Genomic DNA, 17,114 nt, shown 5'->3' with positions numbered 1-17,114 from the left:
ATCTGACACAGCTTTTACGTATTTCATCACTTGTGCTATTCACTTTTCCTATTCTCAGTCACAAGGGATTGTGACTCAATCACAAGGACTCTCAAGCACAAGGGAGTTACTCAGTGTAACAGGAAAGAATAGGGCAGTGGGCATTTGTTTCTATAACCACTTACATTCAACCATCACAGTGCTACGATTCCAGATCAACAAAAGCTCAATGTAAAGCATCTCTGTAGGTGTGATAAAAGAATACTCAGAATACTCAAAAAACAAAACAAGACAAACCAACAAAAAACAACCAGCACAATGTAAAATTTCAAAGTAACATTCAGATGTCAGTGAAACTGTCCTAGTACATATCTCAGAACTTACAGTCTATGATACATTAGACAGGCTTCTTTCATATTTAGATTGTAAAGATGCCATAAATAAATGTAAGTGGTTTTCTTAAAAAATAAACTTGTAGAAAGTGAAGCTTTTTAAAAATTCTTTTTTTTTTCACAAAGAAATTATTTTCCTAAAGCTGAAATCTTAAATTAAAAAAAGAAAAATGTAAGTGTATCTCTGAAGGACAACAATTATAATCTCTGGTTTGGGGCAAGAAATGTCTTCCCTGTATCTATATTGTGTAATACCATAAGCTGATTAACAGCAGAAGCATTATGCTTTTGATAAAATCTATTGAATGTCTAGAGATTTTCTGAGCATTAGCTGCATAATGAAGAAATAACTACATGATAATATCTTAAAATTAGACATTTTAGAGTGATTAATAAAACATATATACATATTTACATAATAAATAATTTAAAGTAATTATATGACTCAACTCTATAATTTTCGTGCTCATCATAAATTACAATGTACAAGTTTAAATTTGTAAAAACTGTAGTTTATATTATTTTAGTATTGCTTCCAAAGTAAAGAGAATTGCAATACACAAAATACTCACCATGGAAATCATGGTAAATAAACAAATTAATTAAATAATATTGTGTACGAATAGGAACATTTTATTATTTTGGTGGAAGATAGGTCGATTTATCTCTAGGCATGATGGCATCTCTTTACAGAACATTTATGTTCACTTAAATGCAAATTCTGTACATTAGTTAAAAGTGAGTTTACTCAACAATAATAGCAATATACAGTGTCAGCCAAGTTAACAATCGAAGATGTGAAACAGCAGTAATACATATAGTGATGTGAGAAAGCAAGACACTTCTAATGTAGAAAAACATATTACTATCACCTTAGGTCTATTTTATCACCAAAAAAGAGAAGTGCTCAAACAAATCTAGAGAAGTATTTTCTTGGAAATAGTCATTAGTCATTGTAGGAGATAGCAAGAAAAAAAGATTAAATATCTCCATTTCCTGAAGAAAATTAGGGACAAATACAATACTGAAAAATAAAGATATATTTATTATTAAATATGCACACACAGAAACGTATAAGATGTAAATGTCTTGAGGATATTTTGAGTATTTTATTAAATATTTATAACTTTCATTGTTATTCAATTTTTACTTCAAAAAATAACAGAAACAAAACTACAAGTAAGCAGAATTAATTATTTACTCAGCAACAATTAACATGCAGCAAATTAATAGATTATTAAAATATATATGTTTAAAATCCTGAGATAATATAATTACTATCTATAATCTATAACATGCTTACTTTACTAAATAATTTTCATTTTCCAGTGGATGTTAAAGCTTAAAAACATTTGTCAATTGTAAGAAATTAATGTTACTCCACCAAGGGATGGGCACCCCCCATGTTTTCCCTTCCCAGGTCCTCAAATAGTCTGAAATAACAAACATTTTAAACATGTGTTTGTAAAGGACCAAATTATGCATTGTTACTGTAATATATGTATAAATGTGAAGAGGGCTGGTCCTCATAGTAGAATGCTATGTTCTGTAATATATGTATAAATGTGAAGAGGGCTGGTCCTCATAGTAGAATGCTATGTTCAACGGTTTCACTGATCATCATTGAACAATTCACCAACCTTCCTTTGTTTAGCTAGGTTTACAGGGAGAGTGGAATGGGTATAGTGCAAATATCTCAGACATACTGTTACCACCTGCCCTTAGCTGCCACTTCATGTGGTACCAATCACACAGTCAGAGGTAGTAGTCCAAGGATTAATCCCCCTAACATGCGCGCGCACACACACACACAAACACACGTACACAGTCTAACAGAACAAGATGTATGCCTATTTTCAGGCATAAATACTAATAGCCTCAGTCACTACTGATGACATGATGTCTAATAGTCAATAAAAAATGACTAGAAACACCAAAAGGCAAGAAAAAATAGGGCTCGCTGTCAAGAGACAAAGCAATCAACAGAGTCAAACTCAGAGATGACACAGATTTTGGAACTATTAGGGAATTTCAAATAAGTCTAACTGACAATTAAAGACTATATTAGAAAAGATGGACAACATGCACGAAAAGATGGAGAAGTTTCAGCAGATAGATGGAGACCATAAAGGAGTCGGGCAGGAGACATGCGGTAGAGAAGGGACACGATGTGCTGTAGGGTCCCCGGCTGGGGGTGGGGTGGGGGGGGCAGTGGGTGTGATGGAGGAGACTCTGGAGCAGCACCTGGAGGACACAATGAAGAATCCGCCCATTGTTTGAATCCTGGGCACAGATTCACTAGGACTTAATCTGGGCTGCTGTGAGATCCTGTCAGATTAGCATGCTGGGGTGATATCTGTTCTAGCTCAGCAAGCAGCTGGGCTAACTTCCGACCCCACTGATACTCCTGTGATGTGTCTAGAATCAGATAATGGGAATATTATGATCCAGAAGCAGGACGGTATCACAGTGGCAGTACACAGCCAGACCTTTTGATGTCTTCTATCAGTTCTCCAGCAGCCTGTCATAGACGAACTTAATTCTACCTATGTTAAGTGTCTAATAGAGCTATTGAAGTTCCAGAAGTTAGGTCGTTCATTTAAAGTACATTAGGCACTTTTCTATTAATTTTAGAGTAAGCTTTTTTACACTGTATGGACTGACTTGTAAGAATACTAGTAAGGAAGAATCACAGCTTGAAGTAGCAGGTCCAGGTCATTTTGTATACAGAATTTTGTCATGTTCAACAAATCAGGTTGGAGGGAAAAAGAGGCAAATGGAAATGCTGGACATGCAGAAATTAAAATATGGCAAAATATTAGTTTAGAAAATTAGCCTGGACTCAGTTTATAGAGATCTTAAATGCCTAGTAAAGAAGCTTAGGCAGGGTTTAATTTTCTACGAGAGTCACCTAAAGCTTCTGAACAAAGGTAATTTGTAAATAACGTAATGAATTAGGAAGACGAATTCAGCAGTAGTGTATGGAATGAAGTAGAGTAGGAAAAGGCTAACTTGTAATAGGGGTAAAAATAGAGAAGAAGGTATGGATGACAAACATTATAAATCACAATGTACAAAATATGAAATATACAGCACATAGAATATGCACAATATACAGAATTATACAAACAGAATGTTAGGATTAGAAGGAATCTCAGAGGTCATATAATCCAATCTCTGTCTTTTTAGAAATAAGCAAACTAAGGCTCACAGAAACTTGGGATACGTCACACAATTAGATGTTTTCTGAGCTGGAACTAGAATTGAGCTTTCTTGGTTCAGAAGTCTGTTAACTTCACTGAACTATAAAGTGTTCAATAGCAAGGACTTTTTTTTTTTCCCCTCTCAAACATGTTTGACATCCCCATATGAATTAAATGTAGAAATAAACAAGCCAAAGCAAAAACCTGAAATTCCCAGCCTCCAAAATGAAATGATGATCTATTAATATAAATAAAAGAATTCTAGGGAGGAAGGATAGTAACTCCAGTTTTGAACTTAAATTTGTGAGAGATAGAAGAATATTCTGTACAGAGGTCAATCAGGTAGAGAAATCTGGCCTTCAAAGGAGAGAGTTGTACTGGAGATACAGTTTGAGAAGTCATTGCACAGTATTATATTTCAGTATTGATTGATTGATTGATTAATTGATTCATTATTTCAATACTACTTATTGTGCTCATATTATAGGCCAGGAACTATACCAGCTACTGGAAGTTTTGGTCAAAGCCACAGAGATGATGGGATATAGGTCAACATACAGTCAAAAAGTTGAGGATGTGAGAAATAGGAAACAAGAGAAGGAGACAGAACACTCAGATGATAGAATGAGAATCAGGATAGTAATGCATTAGAGAAACTTTAAAAAGGCAGTATTCGAGAATGGCAGATGCAAAGAGGCAGCACACAGATAAATATATATAAAAGCCTTGGCCAATAATAATCACAGGGAAAATAAGTTAAAATAAAGGGCTGGAGGCAGCAGTCAACCATAGAGGGTTGGAGCGTAGGAGCTGATGAAGGAGTGTTTGAAGCATATGTAAAAATACATACTCAAAACCATGACTTAACAGACAGGGAAGTGAATCATTCTCAAAGTAGCTTGAAGGTTTGCAGAACAGAAAGAAGGTATTATCTAGATTTCATCACTAATTCAAGAAGAAACAAAAATATGAGAATAAGAGATATTGAAATGCAAGAGAAATGAGAAATAATTAATGAAGAAAAATTCCAAAGACATTAAGAGAGGTTACAGTCAGAAACACAAATAGAAGGTGGAAGGAGATTGGTAATAACACAAAGAAATTAAGATAGAAAGGAAGTATGAGTTACTTGGATTTGATCACATTTACTAAGGGCTCTCAGTACTACTTACCAGAAAATGGCATCTACAAGAGAACAGTCTACTGGACACCTAGGTGGCTCAGTCAGTTAAGTGACTCTTGATTTTGGCTCAGGTCATGATCTCATGGTTCGTGGGATCAAGCCCCATGTTAGCAGAGCCTGTCGGGATTCTTTCTCTGCCTCTCTCGGTCCCTCCCCTCCTCATGCACACGTGTGAGCACGCACTCTCTCTCTCTCTCTCTCTCTCAAAATAATTAAATAAACTTAATAAACTTAAAAAAAAAGTGTACATTCCATACAGAAATCTCATCTTCTGTGACTCCACTAACTTTATCAGAATGCTTTCTCTAATGAGGTTTTAGTCATGGCCCCAAATACCTTGAGATAAGACCATTCACTGTCTCTCTTCAAACTCCATGGCATTCCTCCCAGCAACTTACTTGGGTCTATCACCAAAACCAGTCTCAATTCTGGCACCAGAACAACTTTGTGATAAACTTAGTAAAGGGCAAGCTCAACTGCCCCAGATATCATCTAAATTCTTCACCTCCTGTACTTTCTTCCGTACTGTTTCAATCTCCTCTCATTCTCTTAGCTGTTATTTTCAAACCTCCTTACCCATTGTTAACAAACTTTTCTTGTATTATCAAGGAATGGTTTTGTTCTGTAGAACGGTTCCTGCATATCCCTACCTTAAATAATATCCAGCTCAACCTTGCAAACTCTGCTTCCAGTATCGCTCACAGCAGGAGAAGCTACTTATTCCTTCATATTTCACAGTCCATGGATCTAGGAGAAGATGCCTTCCTAGAGGCACTCTGGCCATTACTCTCATACCATAATGTAAATATTTTTATTTCTATGAAGCATGTAACTTAGCTTGAACCTCCATTAAAAATTCAGGTTGCTAGTATCTATTCAACTTCCAATCATTATCTCTTCTCTTCGTCATTGATAATTTGGGGAGCTGGTTGTCAGCTACCTTCTTTATCCTGATTCCTATGGTAATGCTAGGAGATTTTAGTGCACATGCAGAAAACTCTTCAATAATCTTGAACCACAAGATCTTCAAAACCTCAATCATCCTCACATTTTTCCTGCATTACCCCCCACCCCAAAACTACTGTGGATCTTAGAATCCAATGAAACTATTTAAACTCAGAAACACTAAGTTCCAATATGTATCTCACATTCTGATTACAATAGCTAATTCTGTCAGGTGTCTCATAATCTCGCTCCAATTTTACTTGATGTTCACTTGATAGTTGATACCAATTCCCGACAGTATGTATCACTGTCTTTGCCTGCCTTCCTCACCCATCCTAAACTCCTATGATTGATCATCTGACCCACTCCCATATCAACACTCAGATTCCTTTCTAACCCAAATCTTTCGAACATTTATCAGAACCCCAAAACTTCGTTCCATGCCATAATCTGATTTCTCTATATCGAGGCAACTGTGAATAACTTCAGGAAAGTTTGGCGCACTGCAAATTCATGGCCTCCAACTTCTGCTGTGCTGCTATCATCTTTTTAGTTTTCCTTAGTTCCCATCACTTTTTAACCAATGACCATTTTAAACTTCCTCATTTCCAATCAACATCATATTCAACCTTGGGCCTCCACCCTCAAGAATCTGTCTCAAAAACAACCACCATCATCTCGGTTTACAGCAGCAAGATAATTGAGGCTATGAAACATAATTATCTTCAACTTCACAACTTTTTGCTAAAAACTTACTTAGTTTCAACTCTCTCATCAGTTTTCTTCCTGTCTCAAAAATAAACAAGAGTGTCTTTCTGTTTACAAACTCCATCTGTGTATTGAGTCCATTCTCCTACCTAAGACCTTTCTAACAGTCATCCTCTCCTTTTTCCATATTGTCAACCTATCTTCTCCTAAAGGATCCCTTTCTCCAGTCTACAAACTCATTATGTGTTTCGTATTCGAAAGAGAGAAATCTGCTTTGATATCATATACCCCTATCCAATATTTCTCCTCCACATTCATAATGCATCTAATTTCTTAGCTCCCAGTCATGTTTCAGGCTACTGCAAGCTGCCTTTTTTCCTTTGCCACCCTTCTGAAGTCATCCGAGATGAGTCACTAATAACTCCTCATTTGCCAAATCTCCTGGGTGTTTTTCAGTTATTATTTTTACTGCTGACATTATTTCTTCCTGCTTCAAACTCTCTCCTTTTAGCTCTATTCTTCTCACTCTTCCTTCTCTGTGTCTCTTCCTTTATCTACCACTTAATTGTTAATGTTTCCCAGAGTGGAGAAAAAAAATCCTTGGCCTTCATTTCATGGGTTATTTCTTAGGTTGTTTTCACTTTTATTTTTGTAGCTGTTTCCCATTATGAGTGAATTTACTCTCAAAGTGCTCTATATAGCCCAAATTTCTATAAGTTTTAAACTTATTGATTTTACTCCTTGCTAGAGTTTTCTCCTTAACTCTCTCAATAATTCCAAAACTGAACTTGTCCCTCACTTAAACTAATTCCTCTCCAAACATTCCTCCCCTTTGATACTCACCTTTGTTAAGGTACTACATGCATCCAGTTACCCAAACTAGAAGGCTCATAGTGTTCCTTGACTCTTTGCTCCCCCTCAACGTCCAAGTCCTATTATTTACCACATATTACTGATTTCAATTGATTAAATCTCTGGTCTTCTTTCTATCTCTCCATCTATTACCTTACTTAGTTCAGGTGCTCAGAGAGGCTTCTGCTGCCCAGAGATAGTTCTGCAAATATCCTTATGCATGCTTTTCTTTCCCACCCCTTTTCTCAACCATCCCATACAGTCTCTAGAGTAGTTATTCTAGAGTGAATAAGTATATTATAGCCATCTCCTAATTAAAACTCTTTGAAGTACCTTCATCACTTACAGTCTTAGATCTAAATTCCTTAATAGAACATACAAGTTATCTGTAACAGGGACCATCTCTATCATTCCAGATTTATTTCTTGCTATTCCCTGCCTTGTGGATAACGCTTCAACAGCACTAAAACATGATATGTATTACTTTAGTAATTTTACTCATACGTTTCTTTAGAACTCCACTGACATCCTACCTTACCTCTATATAAATCTAAATAATTCCAATTCCCCTTTCAAGTTATAGCCTAGCTGTCTCCTCTATGACATCGCTACATAATGTTTACTACCACCGTGTTGCCAAACATCAGTGATTCCTTAGTATGTTGTGCATAGCTTTAAGTAGAGGTAAATACTAGGGGAAAAAAAAGTAAGGTGTGGGAGTAAATTTTTAAATATAAAAGGTATATTTACTAAAATAAAGGCTATGTCTTAATAAAGGGACATTAATACAAGGTAACATGATATCCACTCTAAATGTTTGTTTAAAGGTTGACTGTGTTTAAAAATACACAGCGACTCAGAGATCAATTTGTGCTGGTTAGCATAACTGGGTCAGAAGAAAAAGTGTTTTGATTCCTACTATTAGTTAATATTTGTCTCCCGAAATAATATAAAAGTTTAGCAAATATTATTTAAGCCTCTATTCATCTCTTCCAAAGAGACTGCCTTCATAATTTTTCATTCTACAACGTTGGGGTAAAGAGACCAAGGTTCTGATTCTTCACAGACCGGGGACGCCATGTGGAGTTTACTACATTCATTCTAATCAGATAATTGCAGATTTCATATAACTAAACTACAATCCACTTGGAGCTATTAACATAATATTTATCCCAGAAGGGGAATTCCCAGACTATTGCAGTAAATGCCACCTTGAAATCTGGGCTGGGAAACTGGACACTTCGAGGGTTGGTGCTAATTTTCTTTTCTCCCCCACCGCCCCTTCCCCCCCAACCCCTGCTTCCTGTCTTCCTTCTTTCCCTCCCTCCTTCCTTTCTTTTTCCCCACAACTCTCAATACAGAGATCACATTTCCTTTAAGTGTTCAGTTATTTTGGCTCAAGAAGGTGAGTTGGGGAAAATTTGGAAAATTTAGTTCAAGACCGTTCCGCAAGAGAAAGAGATGGATCCAGATTTGAACTCTGTCAAATAGGTAAAAGAAGAACAACGTAGCAAGGGAAATGCGGATATTTCTAAGAACGGATTCCACCTCTGGATATGTAAGTAAGTAAAGTGGAGACTAATAGGAAAAGGAAAAGGTGTCAAGAGAGTGGAGTTCTCTACTGAGATAAAAGAACTAGTAAGGTAAAGTAGTTCAGTAAAAAATATATACGAGAGAATGATGTGTAGTTGTGGTCCAAGAACAAAGTATGTGAATTAAGAATTAAAAAAAAAAAAATTTTTAATGTTTATTTATTTTTGAGACAGAGAGAGACAGAGCACGAACGGGGGAGGGTCAGAGAGAGAGGGAGACACAGAATCGGAAGCAGGCTCCAGGCTCCGAGCTGTTGGCACAGAGCCCGACGCGGGGCTTGAACTCACCGACCGTGAGATCATGACCTGAGCCGAAGTCGGATGCTTAACCGACTGAGCCACCCAGGAGTCCCTAAGATTTTATTTATTTTTTATTTATTTATTTTTTTTAATGTTTATTTATTTTTGAGACAGAGAGAGACAGAGCATGAATGGGGGAGGGGCAGAGAGAGAGGGAGACACAGAATCGGAAGCAGGCTTCAGGCTCTGAGCCATCAGCCCAGAGCCTGACGCGGGGCTCGAACTCACGGACCGCGAGATCGTGACCTGAGCTGAAGTCGGACGCTTAACCGACTGCGCCACCCAGGCGCCCCATCTAAGATTTTAAAGATAGAACAATTTCACATAAGATTCAGAGTATGGCTATGGCAGTGACTGACTAAAGTAGAATTGGGGATAATTCACTACCTCCAATTTGAGATGGCCAAGAAAGAGAGTGGGTGCTGAATAAATCATTCAGGTGAATACTAACATCATTCTGGCGGATGGCAGGGATTATGAAAAGGAAGACTAAAGCCAGGTGCTAAAATCTTCTGTGAATAAAATGGATTAATCAAGAAGTCACCAGATGATCTATATACAAAGGTACAGAGGTTGAGTTAAAGACAAGATGCCTAGAATATTATGGTAATAAACTCAGGGTAGGGATACATGTATATCTTCAATAATCCCAGAATCTCATAGTGGATTGAAGTGAGGATCAGAAGGAATGAGTAACTCAAAAATTTAGCAGAGTGAAAACAAATTATCAAAGTCCCTTTAAAAAAAAGCAAAGGAAGGTGATGTTAAACTGAAAATTCAGTATAGTGTTTACTATTTCAGTGAAAGAGGCATATGGATTCCATAGGCAAAGATCTTACAGGTAGATGCAATAAATAAACCAGTTTGGGTAATAGATTCATGGGTGTTCATTTTATCATTATGCTTTACAATGTACACACATTCTTTTTTATGTATCAAACTGGTAATGATGAGAGAGAGTATTTTTAAAAGCAACTAAAGAATTTCATTCTTACAAAATCCACCCAATTTATCTAGGAGTAGGTGCACATTAGCCTCACACACTGGCATCGTTTAAATGATGGCAAATCTTACAGTAGGATATTTGATCACTTGTTTTCTAAAACTGATTTTCCTAACTGTGTTGTACTTTACTATAAACAGTAATGATATTGTGTTTCCTGACCATAGACAAAATTATGGCCCAAAAGGCAATTCAGAAATGTATCCTGCTAGGCTAGAGTTCAGAATTTGGGTAAGTATATGAAATTAATGACCAACCCAGAGCTGATCAAGAACTGATTCTATGTATGTTGGTTTGTTGAAAGAACAAATAATATAAAGCAATCTGCTTATTAATAATGAAGACAAATAGAATATTAACAAAAACTAATGTGGTACAAGATTTTAACTCACAGTTAAAGGAAGATACTAGAGTAATTAGCATAAGCCTATAATCAGTAATGTCTCGTTCATGGTATCCACTTTAAGGAAGGTCTTGGTCAATTATGAGGAGTGATGTAACTATTTCTTCACATTTTTATGACGTAAGTGTGTAACCACTGCAACTCCAAAATAGTCAAAAATAATATAGAGCAAAAGCAACAGTAAAAGATGTAACAAAAAAGAATTGTTTAGTATTAAAGCAAAATAACAGAAAAGAGGCTGAGAAAATGCAAAACACAATATAATACAGCAATTATCACTATCATATAATAAACTGGAAGGCAGTAAATGTCAATTACATTTACTGAAAGACATCACAAAACTTGAGTCATTAGGTATTTATTGTTGATGTTAGCTCTTATGTTTCCTTCCACATTTATCTACATGAATTCAATCCTTAGGAATTTACTCATTAGTTTCAATTATTTTTTCTAAACCTTTAAATTAATAACTCTTAATAAATTAATAGTACAAAATTGGTCACACATAACCCAAATCACTTTGAAACAATAGAGTGAGTACAGCATATAATCCTTTGTCTATACTAGCTGAACCTGCCACATTATCACCACCATTCTCTTCTCTGCCTGCAGGACTCAAAATGATGTCACAGAACCAGTCCAAATTCCTGAAGCTACATAGAGCCTTGAGAACTGTAAGCTTTTGGAGACTTTCTTTCCCTTCTCTTTCTAGTTTATCCTTCTTTCTGTTAAATGCCAAGTAAGTGATATTTCCCTTCAATATAAGGAGAATGGTGGAAAAGTAGAAATGAACAAGGATTTTCCCTCACACCCAAATTCTCCGTGGATCCAGGACTATCTATGACCAATGAGTAGATCACAGCCACCTTGGACAAGGTAACCATAAACTGATCAGTTCAATCTAAGTACTTACAGGACTGATTCCTCAATTGTGGTGAGGGGGAGATGGGGAATCAGATTGTAAGATATATAAAAATCAATCAGTTCCTTCTATATATATAATTATGAACTGTGCTGAGGAAGGTGGTCAGTTAAATGCAATTAATTTTTTAAAATACTGTTATTCTATCCTTCCAGATAATCAAGAGTTAACTGTAATTTCTGATGAACTGAATATTTAGAATGATCCAAGAAAGGATACTAGCTCATTAAAGGAAAGCTATATTTTTGGCCTCTTACTGCAATTAAAATATTTACATATGCTATATTTTCTACTATTTCATAGTAAGATAATATTTCTATATTTCATTAATAATCATATATGTATATATAAAAAAAACAGAAACAGAAGTGAATTCTAGCATATCAACAGACAGGCACATGCAATTCTATGAACAGACTCAATTGTAAGAAAAATATACCTGCCATCCCTGTGATGGTGTTCAATGGTCTGACTGTATCTGGAGCGAGGTAGAGTAAGAAACTGACTGCAAGCGTGGCAGAAACAAGAATAAAAATGAGACTCAGGAAAGAAATGAAAAGGTATAGTTTAATTTTAAAAAGTGAGATTCAAAAAAGATAAGCAGATAGTAAGCAAAGCAAATGAAAATTGTTAATAGAAAGCTTGCTCCTTCCTCCCAATGTCCATTGTATATGGCAGTGCTAAAGGTTAAAATAGCTAAGTATTCCAAAACAAACACACCAAAAAAGATAGCAAATCAAGATTTAAACCAATCAGATTTCAAAACAAAATCTTATCAATTATCACTCAAACATCTTTAGCACCATCTATAAAATGTCATACATCATAGTTGCTTTCCCTTTTTTTAGGAGGAAAGAGAAGAAAAAAAATAATAACGAGAAAGTTTAAGAAGAAAATAATAAAATAATAATAAAACATACACTGTGTTTTTTATATGTTTATAACATACTATTGGCTGTGCTATGTTTCATGCCCCATGACCACTTTACCCATCTGTGGTTGATTCTCTTCTTTCCATAGCGCTAATTTAACCCTTTTATCTTCTTAGAACCTTTCATGCCAAAACTCTTAATTTTGGCAGATGATCATTATATTCCAGTTAAAAAAAAAAAACAACCTTGAACTCTCTCAACTTCCCTATTTTATCTCTAAATATAGAGTACATATATTTATACCTTCATTTGCCATTTTTTTTTGCACCTAAGGAAGAAACTTCTCTACTTGTAATCCTAACTTCCCACATAACCTTCCATCGTTCATGATTGTTTCATGCCTTCCTTTCCTGAACTGCATTTAATCCTAAAAAATAAACCCTTCATTGATCTCTCCTTCCTCTCAAAATATTGCATGTTTCTGACTTTCCTTCACAACATTCGACATCTTAGCCACATCTACAATTCTTGTCACCACTTCATGCATTCATGCTTTAAGCTTACCATGATGTGACTGCAACCTCTACATTTCCCTTGAAGCTATCCTGTGAATGTTACCTGTGAAATCCTAAAAAAATCCTTCAACTTCTTGATCTTCATCATATTACATTTATTTATGGTGTTACACACTGATTTTCAACCTCTTCTTGACATTCTCTCTTCTCTTGGTTTTTGAAACATGATTCTCTCTGGCTATTAAAAATAGTATTTATAGGGGCACCTGGATGGCTCAGTCGGTTAAGCATCCGACTTTGGCTCAGGTCACGATCTCGCGGTTTGTGGGTTTGAGCTCCACATCGGCCTCTGTGCCAAGCTTAGAGCCTGGAGCTTGCTTCAGATTCTGTGTCTCCCTCTCTCTCTCTGCCCCTTCCCCATTCTCTCTCTCTCTCTTTCTCTCTCTCAAAAATAAAATAAACATTAAAAAATGTTTTTAAATAGTATTTATGTAACACTTAACTATGTAACAAGTACTCCATTAAAGTTTTGTCAACTTTATCTCATTTATTTCTCGTAACAACTCTTTGAGGTAGGGTCTAGTATTGCCACAGACCAAACAACTGAGGCTGTGAGTATCTGCCCACAGCCAGATAGTAAGTAGCTGGACTGGGATTCAAACTTAGGTCTTCCTTAAGCCAAAATTCAGGCTCTTATGGCCTGGTCTCCCGTCTAGCTAACTGCTTCTTTAATGCATTTCATTTACTGGATTCTCTCTCTCTTTATTCCTTAGAGGCAATGGGTTCCCAAGATGTGTTCCTCAAACTTTATATTCCAACACATTCTTTCTGGATAATATTATTTGCTTTTATAGTTGTAAACTCTCACTTTTTTTAGCTTTCATTTTTCTTTGGGTTTCACAACACATTCCCAGCTGCTTCCTGGGCTCTCCACATGGCTGCCTGAGTGTCATGTAGATACTTCAGAAAAACACATGTTAATTTTGAGGTTTGAACAAGACACTTGCCTATTTGGACGTCTGGTGCTGCATTTGTGAAATGAGGGGGCTGGAGCAGTGGTTTTTAAACTTTCTTTTTGAACAGAAGATCACCGTTTTTTTTGTTTTTTTTTTTTGAACAGATTTTTATGTAAAACCAGCAATTAGGAATCCAATAAAATCAGAATGACTGGCTAACAAGGGTGTGAGGGGATTAGTCCCTATGCATTCGGCTTCACCCTTAATCTACAACAGCAATCCTTCAGGTACGTCTTTAGAATCTAGGACTCCACGATCTCCAAAAGACCCTCTAGCTTCAAATACAGTTAACTCTCCCTTGAAACTTAGTATTCCTCTTCCCGTAATCCCCGTTTTAACTAAGGGTTTAAATATTTACTTAATAAACCAACTTTTAAAAATCTCATAATTTGGGGCACCTGGGTGGCTCAGTCTATTGAGCGTCCGACTTCAGCTCAGGTCATGATCTTGTAGTCTGTGAGTTCAAGCCCTGTGTCGGGCTCTGTGCTGACAGCTTGGAGCCTGGAGCCTGCTTCAATTCTGTCTCCCTCTCTCTCTGCCCCTCCCCTGTTCAAGCTCTGTCTCTCTCTCTCTCTCTTTCAAAAATAAACATTAAAAAAATTTTTTTTTAAATCTCATAGTTTAACTCCTCCATTTTCCTTATTTTCCACATTTAATTGATTTATAAACCTTGCTAGTTCTAATGCCTAAATAACTCAGATTTGTCTCTTCTTTTTCTTCTGCCACTACCGTAAATCAGGCTTACCAAGTCTACTGAAATAATCTACCGTTTCCCTTCAAAACCAACCCTTTCCTGATGTAATCTATTCTTCACTCTATTTGAAGTATATTTGCAAATTATGCTTCTGATCATGTACAAACTTTGCTCCAAATCCTTCAATGGTTTCACATATCAAATATAAGTATATATATTCCCTTACATGGCATACTAATTAAGTTCTAAACTACCTTCAATCTTCATATCCTATCACTTCCTATCTCCCATACTGTAATATTTTATCTAGACACACCAGACCATGGAAGATTCTCTAAATATCCCCCCTCCCCCCACTTTCCTGACTCCAAGACTTTGTTAGTGCTCATCACTCTGCAAAGAATGCCATCATTCTCACCATGTCCCCACTTCATGGCCTTTGAAAATTCTACTTGATCTTTAAAGTCCAATTTGCCTTTGAAGCTTTTTTCCAATACTCAAGCAAGTAATTCTCTCTCCAATCTGTTCTAATAATATTATACTTAGGCCTTACAGTCTTCTATGTTTTATAATTAGTTGGTATATTATATAATATAATTAGTTGGGATATATGAGCTGGTATAATTAGTTGGATCTTCTGTTTATCTAGGCCAGGATAATGTCTATTTTAAATCTTTGCACACTCAATCAGTACATTTTGGATTGAATTAAAAAGTAAAAACAGAATTATGCTATTTTCATGGTGAGCCTCCAAAAACAGCAATGGTTCACATAATCATAGAGACATTCTAGAAATGTAAACAGAACATTACAAACTTTTGTAGTATAAGAAAATAAATAAAACAGTATTCAGAAAAGAATTTCCTGGCTCTACAGAGTGGAAATAATACCCAACAGTTGTGATGTTGGGATTTATTGCCTTAAGAACAAATAGATTTTCTCTGAAAATAACTTGACCAATGAAAAGAGGTAAACTTCAAAGCTTATTAAAATTTTCAAACTCATAGAACATATATATTGTCATCCAATTTCTTACATTTTCCTGGAGGAGCCTGGGATTTAATTTTGTCTCTGTAAAGAAAAAGGAAACATTAAGGGAGGACTACCTTTGTCAAACATCAGTTTATTTCCCTTTTTGTGATAGTGAATTTAAATAGCCCGAGGAATGCTCATATTAAGTGTTATTTCTGGGTGTGTCAGTGAGGATGTTTCCGGATGATATTAACATTTGAATCAGTGGACTCAGTAGATTGTCCTTCTCAGTCTGAGTGAGCATCATACAATCTGGTGAGAGTCACAGCAAAACAAAGTAGGCAGAAGGAAGAATTCCTCCCTTTTTCCTGCCTCATTTTAGAGCTGGACATGTCTTATCTCTCTGGCCCTCACACGAGGATTTCCTGGCTTCCCTGGTTCTCAGGCCTTCAGACCTGGACTGAATTATACCATCATTTCATGGGTCTCCAGGGTGCATAGACCAGATGGGAGGACTTTTCAACCTCCTCCATCACAGTGCGAGCCAATTCCTTACTATCTATCTATTCTACTGGTTCTGTTTCTCTGGAGAACTCGGAATGCATACTTTTCTATAGTCATGTTATTCCTCTTAACCTAATCTGGTCATGATCCCCCTTAAGATTCTGTTGAAAACTATAAAAAATGCATGGATGACTAGTACATAAAATGAACCACACTGTTTTGGTAGTAAAATCTACCTAAGATCCAGAGATTTATCTAAGACTCTTGGCCACATCCACTCGGTACAATTTAAAAATATTTCATTTACTCTTCTCAGTTAAACCATGCTTACTTTTCTTCCAAGCTTAATGGAATTATTAAACCTAAGCAAACACTACTGTCTTGAATATACATAATGAGTTAAGTAATGACTTAAAAAATTATGTTAAAAATTGTAATTCATCCAATCTTTTTGAATTTTTTAAAAAAGTTGAGCAGAGTAAAAGAAAAAAATAGAAAATTAAAAAAATTACTAAATTTTAAAAACTGAAAAAAGGGATTAAGATTCAAAAATCATAATGGAAATTCTCAGTATTCAAAGAATTGAACTGGATTACTGATCCAATTTCTAGACATACTTCGAGTCTTATTAAGAAATAAAATCTTTAAAGACAGAACAAAATTGTATTTATAATGAATTATCCTTCCATTATATCAGATGAGCCTGAAGGTCCCCTTTTAAAAACCACCAAACAAACAGGACTGCAAAAGGAGGAAATAAAATATCTCATTCTGAAATAACCTATAGCTTTTGAAAGCAAAGTTTCCAACAATCTCACCTTAATGCAAAGCTTTCTGTTCTGTGTCTTTTATATTGTTAATGTTTGGCTACTTTGTAGTTCCTAAAATTAATTCAGTATGATCGAGGTATGTTAAAATTTACTCCTGAAGTGTAATAAATAAAACATTTTTGTAAAATTATTTACATAAATAAAATTAATAAATTTTATTTATATAAAATTACATAAATAAAATTTATTTATTTATTATATAAAATTTACATAAATAAAATTAATAAAT

At 35.5% G+C, this 17,114-nt stretch overlaps 1 protein-coding gene and 1 pseudogene across 5 annotated transcripts in view; one reads left to right on the top strand and one right to left on the bottom strand.

Moving 5' to 3' along the window:
* Positions 1-17,114, bottom strand: part of RIMS2 (regulating synaptic membrane exocytosis 2) — a 600,294-nt gene that overhangs the window by 200,157 nt on the left and 383,023 nt on the right. The gene's annotated exons all lie outside the window — the stretch shown is intronic.
* On the top strand, positions 2,592-2,867 carry LOC122211253 (annotated as a pseudogene).

Source organism: Panthera leo, chromosome F2, assembly GCF_018350215.1.
Source record: "Panthera leo isolate Ple1 chromosome F2, P.leo_Ple1_pat1.1, whole genome shotgun sequence".
Lineage (NCBI taxonomy): Eukaryota > Metazoa > Chordata > Mammalia > Carnivora > Felidae > Panthera > Panthera leo.
Note: the sequence above shows the minus strand (reverse complement) of the source record. Positions and strands in the feature narration are given on the sequence as shown.